Below are 14,421 nucleotides of genomic sequence, written 5' to 3'. Positions count from 1 at the left end.
TTTCTTCCATAGGGTGGCTGGGCACTCCCTTAGAGATAGGGTGAGGAGCTTGGTCACTCGGGAGGAGCTCGGAGTAGACTCGCTGCTCCTCCACGTCGAGAGAGGCCAGCTGAGGTGGCTCGGGCATCTGTTCCGGATGGCCCCCGGACGCCTCACAATGGAGGTGTTCCGGGCATGTTAAACTTATCACTGCATCTAAACCAACAACATGTCCATTAGATCCTGTAGTTGTTACCTGTAGCAGTAGAACTTCTTCTCGATATTATTTACTTATTGTTATCTTTAGGTTATGTCCCAAAACCATTCAAGCTGGTGATTATCAAGCCACTTATTAAGAAATCACAACTAAATCCTAGTGAACTGCCAAAATACAGACCCATTGTTTGTATCTAAAATTGTAAGAAAGGTCATTGCAAAAAAATATCTCCATGAATAATTTAAGTCATGTTTCAGGCCCCATTATTGCACAGAAACTGCACTTGTTAAAATTACAAATGGTTTATACCAAGGCATCTTATTGCTAGTTTTACTTGATCTTAGTGCTGTGTTCAACATCATGACATACTCAATTCAGATCACTTACAAAAATATATGGGTATTTAAGGGCAGGCTTAAAGATGGTTTAGATTCTTCCTGTCCAATCGCTACCATATTGTTCATTTAAACAGGGACTCAATAATCACTAGTAAAGTATGGAGTATCAAAAGGATCTGTCTTAGGTCCTCTGCTATTTTCAATATACATGTTGTTCCTTGGTATTATTATTAGAAAACACAGAATTAGTTTCCATTGTTATGCTGATGAAACTTCTAAATTATTCAAGATATTAAAGTGTGTTAAAATATAAAAGACTTGATGACCAGTTAGATCCTATTAGATTTAGATAAGACTGAGATATTACTTATTGGATCAAAAATAGTACAAAGAATTTGTACTTTGCTCTTGGATTACAATTTGCAACTAGACAGATGTACTGTTACATCTTCTACAGTCAAAAATCTGGGTGTTATATTAGACTGTAACAATCATGTTACAAATACAGTATTCCTCCATCTTAGCAACACTGCCAAGCTACAAAACATGTTGCCTGTTTCTGATGCAGAAAAGCTAATTCATGCATTTATAACATCTAGACTGGACTATTATAATGCACTGCTAGCTAGTTGTTCTGCTGCCTGTTAAATTCTGTTTCAGTTAAAAAAATATTATTATTTATGCATAACGCCCTTGATGGTTTAGCTCATTCGTATCTAACTAGTCTTCTATCACACTGCAATTCAACACACTCCCTTAAGGTCGCGAAAAACACTGGACTCAGCACATTTTTGAATTTTCTAAGTTGAGAAAACTCAAACATCTGCTATAAAATTTTAAGTTAACTTTTAACTTTTCTGTTTAAATCCAGACTGAAGACACATCTCTTTAGCCAAGCATTCACATAAGGCATCTCATAACCTTGAAATTCAGTTACATCTGTTTAAACACACATTATTATTCGTTAGATTGGCTTGGTTTTTGCTTAGATGAAAAAGCAGCTATGCTAATTATGTGTCTATTTGTTTCACTGTTTCTGCCAAGGGATACCACAGTGTACTGCAAATTTTAGCTCCAAACCTAATCAAATACACCTGAGCTAATTAAGCTGTTTATGATTACTATTAAGCTACAGGCAGGTGAGTTTAATCAAGATTGGAGCAAAACTCAGCAGGACAGTGGCTGAGAACCTGGGTTGAGAACTCCAGCTTTAGCTAGTACCATGGGCGTGAGTTTACAGAGAGTGGAGAATTTGTTGTGGCCTGTGGTTTCCATCAGATATTTTTCAGCAACAAGTTCTCGGCCGAGAGCTTTCCACCAAGTTTCTGAGATTTCCTGCCGATCCCAAAGAGAGAGTGCTTCCGAAAGCGATCTGGAACCCGCTGAGAGGTCTAAAGGAGGCATGAGAAATGCATTTGTAAGGCGTGTAAAATATGCAAAAAAAAAATAAAAACCTTCATTTAAGCTGTCTTTCAATAAATATTTCAGTATACATCCAAATTAGTGCTGTCAATGAATTGCAATTTATTGCATCCAAAATAAAAGTAAATATAAATATACATTTAGATAATATTTACATGTATATACATTTATAGTATATACTATATACCAAAATTTTGGTAGAACATCTAATAATTAATTTAAGTAATTGACATCGGGTCTGTAAAATGATTAGTTATAAAAGAGATATCGTAGAGTGACAGAGTCTCTCAGAAGTAAAGATGGGCACAAGCTCTTCAATCTGCGGAAGAGTATGTAAACAAGAAAAAATGTACCTCAACATCAAAAAGGCTTTGCAAATCTCATTGTTTACATCATATAACATCATCAAGTGGAATATTTAAAGTGGAAAAGTGTTCTATGGTCAGATGATTCCAAATGTGAAATTCTTGTTGGAAATCACAAATGCTGTGTTCTCCGGGCTAAACAGGAGGGAGACCTAAGTTATGGGCAGTCTGCATGTTTTGGAAGGCACTAGGAATGCTGAAATGTATATAAAGGTTTACATAAATAAATGTACATAAAGGCTCCCCTCCATTTATTAACATCTATTTCAGAGAAGGCCTTGTGTATTTCAGCAGGACAAATGCAAATTCACTGAATTCATAATTCCTTGTTGTGTTATCTTTGTTCTACTATGAATAAAATATTGCCTTATATGATTTTATTTTATTTTTGTCTTCATTTTATTCAAATTTTAAAAACACCCAAGCATTGCCAAAATTCTGGTTGCATAATAAATATACACAATATACACAAACATATCATGTAAACAAAAACTTTTACTTTGTATGCGATTTATCACAATTAATCTTTTGACAGCACTAATAAATATAAATATTTTTTCTTAACCTTTGGTACTTTTCAATGAAATATTTTGAACGCAGACTTTTTGGACTGACAAATGATAGTGATTAAGCTCAGATCTTTATGACTGATTAGTTTTACATATTACTAGGTGTTAAACAATTTTCTCTTTGACATACTGAGCCCCGCAGGAAGAGGATGGGCGCTGTGATGCCGAACCTCTCATCCATAGCGGTGACAGCCTTCATCAGCTGATATGCACATAAGCCAAAGTCCTGCAGGACCACCTCTGATCCTCTCTGTTTACACTGAAACCACATCAAAGTAAGTCATCCTCAGGGACTATTAGAACAGTTTGAAAATACACAGAAAGCAGATTTACTCACCCTGACCGGCAGTTATCACAACAATTACTGCTACCCATTATTCCAGAAGTCACTTTTCTCAAACGCTTGTCTTCAAAATGACACAAAATCAACCTAAGATACAATTCATCAAGTTTAAAAATATCAAAAATATTACAATGAAGAAAGTCACATCTAATCAAAGTTGGTACAAACGCATTTCTACATATGCAAAAATTTGACTGCCAAAAATAAAAATAAAAATATATATATTATTAACTATATAACTATATTAACTATAATTATTAAACAGACATATTCTTTGTGAAACTTGAATGTGCTGATTTTAGTGCTATCAAACATTTAATTGTGATTACATGTGTGTGTACTGTGTATATTTGTTATGTATATATAAATACACACACATATAAAGTATATATAAATATATACATTGAAAATAATTTACATGTACAGATTTATATTCATATAGTTTATAAATATATTTAATATAAACATATTTTCCTTAAATATATACATGCATGGGAGTGTATTTATATATACATAATAAATATACACAGTACACACATATTATTTAAACTAAAACTTTTATTTTGGATGCAATTCATTGCATTAGTTTATTTCCTTCTTTAAAAAAAAACAAAAACAAAAAAAGAATACTTTGGACAGGTTAGACAGGTAAAAACACTTACTTTCGCTTCTGCATTTGGCTGAATTCAAATACTTTTCCATCTTTTGCCATCATGTCTATTTTGTAATCTCTAAAGCGCCACTTTTGGATTGGTTGAGAATAAATCTAAAGGAAGTGACAAAGAAGATATATTTTAAGTATGTCAAACTGAAAAAAGTCAAAAAGTTAACAAAATGAGGATGAGTTTACACCTGTTCAGGGCCATATCTCCAGGCATCCATAGGACGTGACAGGCGCTTAGCAGCCCATCTCTACCGGCCCTCCCGATCTCCTGATAATATGACTCCATCTCTTTGGGAGCTCCATAATGGATGACCTTCCTGATATCAGATTTATTAATGCCCATCCCAAATGCCACAGTGGCCACTACACACTGTTGATAAAACCATGAAGAATACATGTTAGATACTGAGCAACGTTGTGTACTGTGTTTTTGGCATGAGACTTTCAGTGGCATTTACCTGAATCTCATCCCTCATGAACTGATGCTGGGTTTCTCTCCTCTTTTTGATGCTTAAACCTGCATGATAAACTCCACACAAGATGTCCAGCTTACACAGCGCTGCAGTCACACGCTCTGCCTCTTTCTTCGATGGACAGTAGACAATGGCTGAGCCTTCAAACTCAAAACCACCCCTGAAAAACAAAACTTTTATACTTACAAATAACTAAAAATTACTGTAACATAAGACAATGGCAACATAATTACAATGAGCAAGACAATTTCATTTTGTGTAATTTAATGGTGATAATCAGATTTTCTGAGTTGGTACTGGAATTTGGCATTACATAAAAAAATAATAAAAATAAATAAATAAATAATGATAATAATAATAATAATAATATTATATATATATATATATATATATATATATATATATATATATATATATATATATATATATATATATATATATATATATATAGTTAGATAGTTCAAATAATTATTTAAAATACTAATAATCCAAAAGTTTCAATGACTGAATGTTCTCCATTGTTCAATAGTACAATACAATAGTGACCCTGGAGCACAAAAGTAGCAAGGATATATTTGTAGCATTAGCCAAAAATACATTGTATGGATCAAAATAATACATTTTTCTATTATGCAAAAAATCATTAGGATGTTAAGTAAATTGCATTATCCATAAAGATATTTAATACATTTCCTATCATAAATATATATAAAAAATAACATTTTGTTTGAAAATATGCATTGCTCAGTACTTCATGTGAACAACATTACAGTTTTTTTTCAGCCAAATATTGTCCTATCCTAACAAACCATACATGAATGGAACGAGTTCTTTTCAGCTTAGATTATGCACAAATCTCAATTTAAAAATATAGCTGCAAGCAACGATATGGCCTGAGCCATCATAATTATATGGCATTTATTATTGTTAAGTAATATTCTGTTTTAATCTTAAACATTATTAAAAACTGTAAAAATGATCAGTTAGCATTAGTTAATGCACTGTAAATAAACAGATTTTTTGATTCAATAACCAAAAGAAATGAAGAAATGCTGTGAAAATATATTGATCATTGTTAGTTTATGTTATTCATTTAATAATGTTAACACATTACACCTTATTATGAATAGTGCTACTAAAACCTTTAATGATTTTAGAGCATTTTTTTCTCCAATATTATTGATCTACATGTATTCATGAAATACAGGATGACATTGGTCAGTATCAAATTTGTAAGACAACTTATGTATATTAGATCTTTTTATGTTGTAAATATTATGTTGCATTGTCAGTTCCCTACAAATGAACTGGATCCAGGATTTAACTGGAAAAGGATAAAGCCTGAGAGATTTCTTAAGCTGTAATGCATTAAATAAATAACTTTTTTTCTTGTGCTTAAATATATGTTTAAACTCACTCTCTCACTCTCTTACACTGTAAAGAGTGACAAACATGCAACTCTGCCTCTCTCTCTCAGATCAGCAATATTTGACAAAAGGGTTTAGCAAATGTCTGTTGTGGTAATTGCCTTTATCAAACATGAAGATATGCTGTGGTACTATCATGCAGTTAGTAATGTTAATCCTTTGCAATTTTTGCAAACATGGTATAATTTGAATTCAATATAACATATAACAAATTATTATTTTTCATTAAAATTTTATGTCAGTTATGCTTACATTTATCCATTTTTTGTTCGTTCGGGAATCCAAAAATCATACCCCATCATTTGTTGTGTGGGCCCAAAAAAATCTTTGTTTGAAGGGCTATCTGGCCCTTCTCGTGAATGTCAGGGGGTAGGGGAAAGGGGTACGAAAAGGGGAAGGGCTAAGGGGTAGAAATAAGATTGGGCAATTGTCTTACTGTGTACTACTGGGTCCTGGTTAAAAACCACTTCATTAAGCAATCTTCAAACATTCCTTGTGCAGAATGCAAATAATATTAATAACAAGAATCAACATGGCCTACCCTTTTTTTTTGATGAGAAATTGTTTAAGGTCTTGGATAACATCACCACACTTGCGATTGACATCCAGGTAGAGGTTTGGTCGATCAAAAGAGGTGCAGGTGATCAGAGGGTTGATCAGATTAAGGCTCTTAATGATGTCCTCTCGGATAGACGGACTTGCGGTAGCCGTTAGAGCCAAAATTGGCACCTGGTTAAAGAATCAAATTTTAGGAATTACTAAAATTTCATCAGTGATATCAGTCTGTAACTTTATAATTACACAAAGATGATTTCAAAGAAATGTGGCTTACGCCAGGAGATTTTTCTTGAGTTTCCCAGGTCACGATACGCACTTCTGAAATCATGGCCCCACTGAGATATGCAGTGAGCCTCATCTACCGCTACAACTAGTGATAAACCTACAAACACACAGAGCGAAGAAGCTCCTCATGTAAGATGTAGGATTAAATCCCTCCAAATGGCATTTTACTTCCCATTTGATTTACCAATAGTCCTATCAAGCTGCACTAGGAGAGGAATATTCCCAGAGCAGAACTCAGGTGTCATGTACACCACCCTAAAATGACCCCTGAAGACATAAGAGAGAAAGGAAAAATAAGGTCAGCAGCTAAACACAAGTCACTGAATCATCCGGGGCAACAGCTATGAGGAATATTGCTTGATTTTTATTTTGGGTATTTGTTGTTAATATTTAGATGAGGTGACTTTTGTTTATGCATTCTTTGTTTAGCTCAATTAAGCATTTAAAACTGCATTGGAAGAAGAGGGAAATCTACACATTTATTTACACGTGTTGGAGAGGACTTACCTGTTTAAGTTTCCCTTAATATATGTTTTATATGAGTCTCTATATATGTTATTATATCTTGATTTATACCTCTAAAACGGTGATGTATTCCCTGAGGTACAAATTTAAAAACAGATTACAAAAAAGAAGCATTTAATACAACTTCAATGTAAACCTAACGTCTAACAATTTCAAAGTAAAAGCTAATGCTGAATAAACTTAAATTTGAAAACATTTTTTGAGCTAAATTTATACACAAAAGCAGATCATTCTAAAATGTTTACATGCTTTTTCCTTTTACATGCTTTTTCTCCCAACAGTATTTTATACCAACAACCTCTCACCTCTTCACTTCCTCATATATGTTCTTCGTCTGAGCAGTTCCAAGAAAACAAGCAGGAATGTTTGACATTCTGCAACACAAACACAAAGATAAATGAAAGAGATAAGGGCTTAGCAACTGTTTGGTTTCCCACATTTTTCAAAATATATTTTTTTCTTCAACAAAAGAAAGACACTCATTCAGGTTTAAACAACTCGAGTGAGTAAATGATGCCAAGAGTTTAAATTTGTGGGTGAAATATTCCTTCAATACTCTTGACTGAAGAGCTTTAATACAACTAATTTAACATTTTTACATTGAAGTGTATATAGTGTTTTATTTCTTATATTTGTTCAGTAAATTTTTTCAATGCTCCTGCTATATACACCTGCTGTACCAGAAAAATAAAGCTTGTTTTATTTGTATATTATGGGTTATTTTGTACTTATATTTAAACAACAAAATGAACTAATGATAACGATTTTCATCTTTAAGATCTCTTTGGCCTAAAAATCAATTAGTTTGTCTGTACTGCTCAGACAACTTGCAAAAGAGTAAAACCAACGTGACAAAGAATCATGATTCTTCCATAAAAATAACAAGATATGACATTGTTAAAAATTACTTGAAGTGAGGTTAAAGAACTCTAACATACTGTAGGTGAAGAACCTGGTCCTCCATGAGAGCGATGAGAGGGGAAATGACCACACTGACGTTCTGGCAATACACTGGAGGAAACTGGAAACATAAACTTTTCCCATAACCTGCCAACACAACCATTCATGAGCAGAATCTTCAACACAAACTAAAGCAACTCAAATTTATTTGTATAGCACTTTTTTAATATTTTAATGCCTCATAATCAGATTATTGAGGTTAGAGCTGGACAGAAAACGTATATAATAACTAAAGAAAATTTGTGAGTCTGGACGACAAATCCAGTAGTAAGAGTAAATATTTTACACATAATTTTATACAGTCTATAAATAATCAGAAAACAATAAACAAGCTTTCCATTAATGTACGGTATGTTAGGATAGGACATTATTTGACACAACTATTTAAATATCTTCATGGAAGATGATCTTTACTTAATATTTAGTAAATATTTCATAACTTTAATGATCAAGAAAAAGTTATACCAGTTGCCATGACCACAAGATTATCTCTCCTCTCAGTGAGAACAGAGTGAATCACTTTCCACTGAACCCTGAAAAACATGACAAATCAAATGAGAAACAAACAAACTAAAACCGTGCAAATGGCAATAACAATAAACAATAGTAATAAAAGACGCACCAATACTTCAAAACTTCAAAACTTACGGTTTAAAGCTGTGGTGTCCAAAGTACATTTTTAGATGTTTAATTTGTTCAGGAACAGGTTGTGAGATGCTTGAATCTTAACAGAAAATAAAAGAAAAAAGTTTGTTGAAAATCAATACTGATGCTAATGGATATTAAACTAAACATTGAGCTCATTTAAGGTTTTTCAGTCCGACTGAGCCATCAATTCAAACAGATTGGATCCAACAAATGATTTGGTTGCATTTAAACATAAACATATATATATATATATATATATATATATATATATATATATATATACACACACACACACACACACACACACACACACACACACACATATATATATATATATATATATATATATATATATATATATATATATATATATATATATATATATATATATATATTTTAGAAATGATTCATTTATATTTAAAGTCAATTTTGAGAATTTTTCTATACATATTATAAATGTTAGATGTGCACTGCTGAAACAGGTTGCAAAGACTGATGTTTTAGGCGGTTCTAAATCGAGCTCGGTTATGCAATGGGCACTTATCCACGAGCACTGCCTCTCAGTAAAATTATAAGACCTGTGTTTGACTTGAAGCAGCACTGACTGCACAGACTGATCGCTGTGTGACATCAGTACAAGGAGGCCTATAAAGAGCAGATGTTCATTATGCTTTGAATAATGAGCAACCAATGTACCGCTTTTTTTATTTACAATACAACTGAGCTTGGTCTCCTTATTTAAATAAAGCTGCTTGAGAAACTCACAGCAGCTTTTCTTTTCTTTTTTTATAAAACCTGAGAATGTAAAAAACTGGGCTAATAATGTTCTAGGGTATTTTGCAAAATGGCCGACAACACCACACACTTTAGGAGTAAAGCAGCAAAATCTTGATTTTTTTTCTTCCTCATGGTCTCTCGAATTTTGCAGATCTTATACAATTTTTAAACATTTTTAGACAGCATAAGGCTGAGTAGTTAATGACTGAATTTACATTTTTGTCAGGGTTCTGGACAGAGCTACATAAACAGAGCTGTATTTTATAAGCACTGTTATCCTGTGAAGCTTTCATATTGCATTGAGTTTATATACTGCAGAAGACTTATTTTGTTAAGCTTGAAGGATATGAAATTAATATATATTTAATGTGAATAATATTCAAGCTGAACAAAACATACATTTATTCAGAGATTACATGACAACAAAATATATAACTATATATAAATCTGGGAAGGCAATTAATGTTCAAGGATCAAGGACAGTAAATTTACCAAACCCCTCTTCTTTGTCTTCCTCAACATCTTCATCATCATCTTCAGTACCAGACCGTGAGACAAGTTCCTGTTTCTTATGACCACGTTCACAATTTATTCGTTCTATGTCAGCAGCACACTGACAAACAACAGAAGATAAACACAGCAAGAGTGAAGTTTCGCTCTTGAAAACAATTATGCATTATTTGAATAAATCTTTTTCAGAAAGTTTTCAGAAAAAGGTGCTATCATTTATCTCATTCTCAAGTGTTTTAAGATGTTTTTTGACTTTCCTTTACTATTTTGGAGCTTGACAAGCTTAATTTAATATAGCCTCAAAGACTTAATTATTTAACATTCTGCCTGAAAAATAACGTGACTGATGTTCATGAATAAGTATTACCTTCATCATTTCATCATCAAAATCTTCATCACTCTCCATGTCATTAGAGTTCTTTGGGCATGATGCCTGCTGAGTCTGAGGAAAACCATAACAATCATGAAACCTCAGTAATCACAATAATGAAGCCAGAGGAGCTGAATGCAGCAGTCACCTGGAAAGCTAAGATACATTCTTCCTCCAGCAGCTCCTGTCTGGTCTGCTGCTCTAGCATCTGCAGCTCATACTCAGAGATATCCGGAGACGTCACACTCTCTCTCAGTGTGCCTGTTGATGTCTTCCTCAGACTGACTATGGCTCTGGTCTTGGTTATGTGGCTTAGGCTTAGCTTCAAACGTTTTGCTGTTTTTTGACAAAACACATCTTAGAGATGCAACGGTTTGAGACAGATCATCCACTAGTCTCACAGCACTGCAAAAATCATAGAAATCATGTAAGCATCATAACTCATAATATTTATGTATCACAGACAACAGAATTGTGCAGTTTATGCTTTGCGATTACATTTCAAGCAGGGGTAGTATCATGTAAAATTACAGATGCATTAGAGATGCTGATGATGTGGCCTGACAAAAAAAGTAGGTTGCTGACAGAAAACAACATTTTCAAAAGAGAGAACTTTACTATTTTTTAGGAGAAAAATGCTGTATTTGATGCACATTGAGCATATTTCAATCAAAAATCAAACGTAATTTTAAGCACACCTTCCTAATTATGCCACAATGTGACCAAATTCAATACACTATTGAATAGCTATTTAATTCTATTCCTGAGAGCAATGTCCTGCAGAGTTTAGCTCTGATTAGGTTACAATCAAAACCCACAGGACAGTGGCTCTCAAATCAACCAGAGTTGAACAGCCCTTGTATATTGTATATTTGTGTCTGCTTTTCCACGATACTCCTCTTGATACAGGCTGCCTAAAAAAAGTCATTTAAAGGGATAGTTCACCAAAAAATGGAAATTCTCTATCATTTACTCACAATCGAGTAGTTCCAAATCTGAATGAAGTTCTTTGTTCACACAAAGGAAGATATTTTGAAGAAAGTCTGTGATCAGGTTGTTTTGGGTCACCATTGTATTATTTTCTACTACAGAAGTTAATGGTGACCCAAAACGACCTGATTACAGACTTTCGGTAGAACACAGAAATTCACACAGATCTAGAACTAAGTTTTATTTTTGGGTGAACTATTGCTTTAACATCTAAAATAGACTAATACTTAAATTCACTGTTAAGTCATCAAGCATCAAATACTATGAGATGTGTTCTTCTTTGAGATCCTCTGACTGGATGAAGTAACAATACCAAAGATGATCGATAAATGCAGGAGTCAAAAGCCAGAGATATCGTCAAAAGCATAATATAAAATATTGACAATAATAAGAGTATGTAGCCATTTGTTAATTAATGTAGGCCAGTTACACTCTTATTATTATTATTGTTAGGTTACTTTGTTAAGTTACTTATTAAATAAATATTACAATTAATTTGTGAATTAATTTGTAAAAGCATAAACTTTCATTATCCTCACAGCGCATCAGTTATGTGGTGATGTTAACTGTAATAACATCACCACATAACTGATCGCTGTGAGGATAATGAAAGTTTATGCTTAGCTTACTCCTCATTTTAAATGTCTGTGGCCTGTTGTGACAGAACAGCCCTAGTGCCATTAATGCAATGTAAGTTAAATAGTAATAAAATATCATTTCTATAATATAATTTAGTAGAAAATCAAAGTTGCACGTTTTATTGGTGCAATGATGAGTAGTGGTGACATTTTGTACAGCATGTGCAACTGCTTTTATCACTGAATTGTGCCATGCTATAGGGACTGCTGAACAGACATTTAGAAGTAATACAGTTACAGTTAAGTATAAAAAAAAAAAAAGAATCTCTGTAAACACTTGAATTGTGACCCATCAGGTAACTTTGTGTTTAAGATAATAGCATCTACCACACCCTGCCCTGCAGAGACAACATTGCCAACATGCACTATACAAACGCAATGTTCAGTTTAACAATAAAGTTGGTTTTCACTTTTCAGATTGTGCATAAACTAATATAAACATTAGCTTTACTCTTATTGGTGTTAATGACCACAATATAATATTTAGTGTTGGGCTGTTGAGATTTCGGGAATGCGTGGTGAAAGGTGAGCTCAGATAGGCCTAGTGAACTTTAAAATTGTCACATCTCTGGACTCTTTTGTTATTGTTTTTGTCTCATGTCATGTGCTCTGTGCGCCCTGCCTTTAGTTCGTGTTAATTGTATTATTGTCTGCTGCTGTGTCTCGTTAGTTTAGTCAATTACGTTGTATATTTAAGTCCTGTGTGTTTGTCTTCAGTTTGTCCGATTGTCGAGGTTACTTGGTTTATGTCCTGTCTGCTTGCCTGTAATTATTATTATTTTGCCCGTTTGGAATTAAATCTGTTTATTTTACGTGCCGTGTGTTTAGTCTCGCGTAAACGCGCGAACGTGACAAAAAAATACCACTGTACAAAAAGGCTGTGAAGGAATTTGCATGCTTTATTTATAACATTCATTATGTTTCCTTAAGATATTTGTATTTGACAAATTGTATTTATGGGATATTTTGATATAATTCTGTATGTATTTGTCCTTTCGAATGGGAATGCGAGGAAGAGAATTCAATCCATCGTTTGCCAATATAAGAGGTGGCTTTTGTGCATTTGATTTGTGCGCGCGTGTCTGTGGGGCGCAAGCACGGAAACAACACGCAAATGCAAAATCGATCTATTTTGTGTTCTTGTGCTTTAATCTGTTAAAATCACACAATAAATCTGCATACAGATTTCGAGAGGAAGATTCAAAATTACATTTTAAAATGAGATATTCCAAAATGGGAATATGTTTTGATTCACAGACCTCTTAATAAATTATTTCATTCTTGCATTCATAAAGACTATGAGGTTATGTAAAATATTTTTTTGCAAATTACTAGGTTCATAATTTGTCCTTTTTTCCTCTGATAATATTGATATAAATTGTCCATTACCTGACTGCTGAAACTGACATTGTGATACTTACGAAACATCGGCAATTATATCATAATATCGCCCCGACCTAATACTAACAATTCTGGACCCAATCCTAACCTTATCATAGGACCTGGAGAAAATAAATAGCACTGACCTGGTCATGCAGTCAAGCTCATCTGGAAGATTATCAGCGAGATTATTAAGATCACAAGCAATCTGAAAAACTCTCTGTTTCAAAGCGAGCGCTGGGGTTTCTGAGCAGTCTGCAGGCAAATGAACAGCAAGTGTACAGAAAGACACATAGATATACAAATTACATATTTAGTTCAGAAAAAAAATGTGAACATCATTACATGAAAGTATAGATATGGCCAAAAGTTCTGTTAGAAAATGCAACACTACTTTCAGAAAATTGTTCCAACTGCAAATGTTTTGGTATTCACATGCACTAATGTAGTTCCCACATGCAGTTCCTACAGTCAAACATATGTGGAGGTTCAAAGATGTTTTGAGGTTACTTTTTGGCTTCTTGACTTTGACTGGTATCATGAATTCAGGTGCAATGTAGTGGTAAGTGTCAGAAAGCTGTGTCACCACCAGATGTCATGCGTTATCCAGCAGGACAATGACCCGAAACATACTTCAAAAAGCACTCAGAAATGGTTACAAACAAATTGCTGGAGAGTTCTGAAATGGCCCGATGAGTGCAGATCTGAATCCCATAGAACATGTGTGGATAGACCTCAAAACTTGTTGGGAGAAAGCATCCTTACACTCTGAATGACCTGGAGCAGTGGTCCAAAATTCCAGTAGAGAGGTGTTGTTCCAATGCAAACAAAAAAAAAAAAATTTACATATGGGTGCTAAAACATTTGCAACTGCAGAGATTTTCTGAGAGAAGGGTTGCATTTTCTGACAGAATTGTCATGATTTTTGGCCAAGACTGTACATTACAATAACACAGCCATAACATTAACAAGAAAACAACTGA

The 14,421-nt window shown here is 33.6% G+C and overlaps 1 pseudogene; it reads right to left on the bottom strand.

The window, feature by feature from the left end:
• Positions 1–13,979, bottom strand: part of LOC122352397 — a 36,011-nt pseudogene extending 22,032 nt beyond the window's left edge.
• Between the last annotated feature and the right edge of the window lie 442 nt (positions 13,980–14,421).

This window comes from Puntigrus tetrazona, chromosome 10 (genome assembly GCF_018831695.1).
Source record: "Puntigrus tetrazona isolate hp1 chromosome 10, ASM1883169v1, whole genome shotgun sequence".
Taxonomy (NCBI): domain Eukaryota; kingdom Metazoa; phylum Chordata; class Actinopteri; order Cypriniformes; family Cyprinidae; genus Puntigrus; species Puntigrus tetrazona.
Note: the sequence above shows the minus strand (reverse complement) of the source record. Positions and strands in the feature narration are given on the sequence as shown.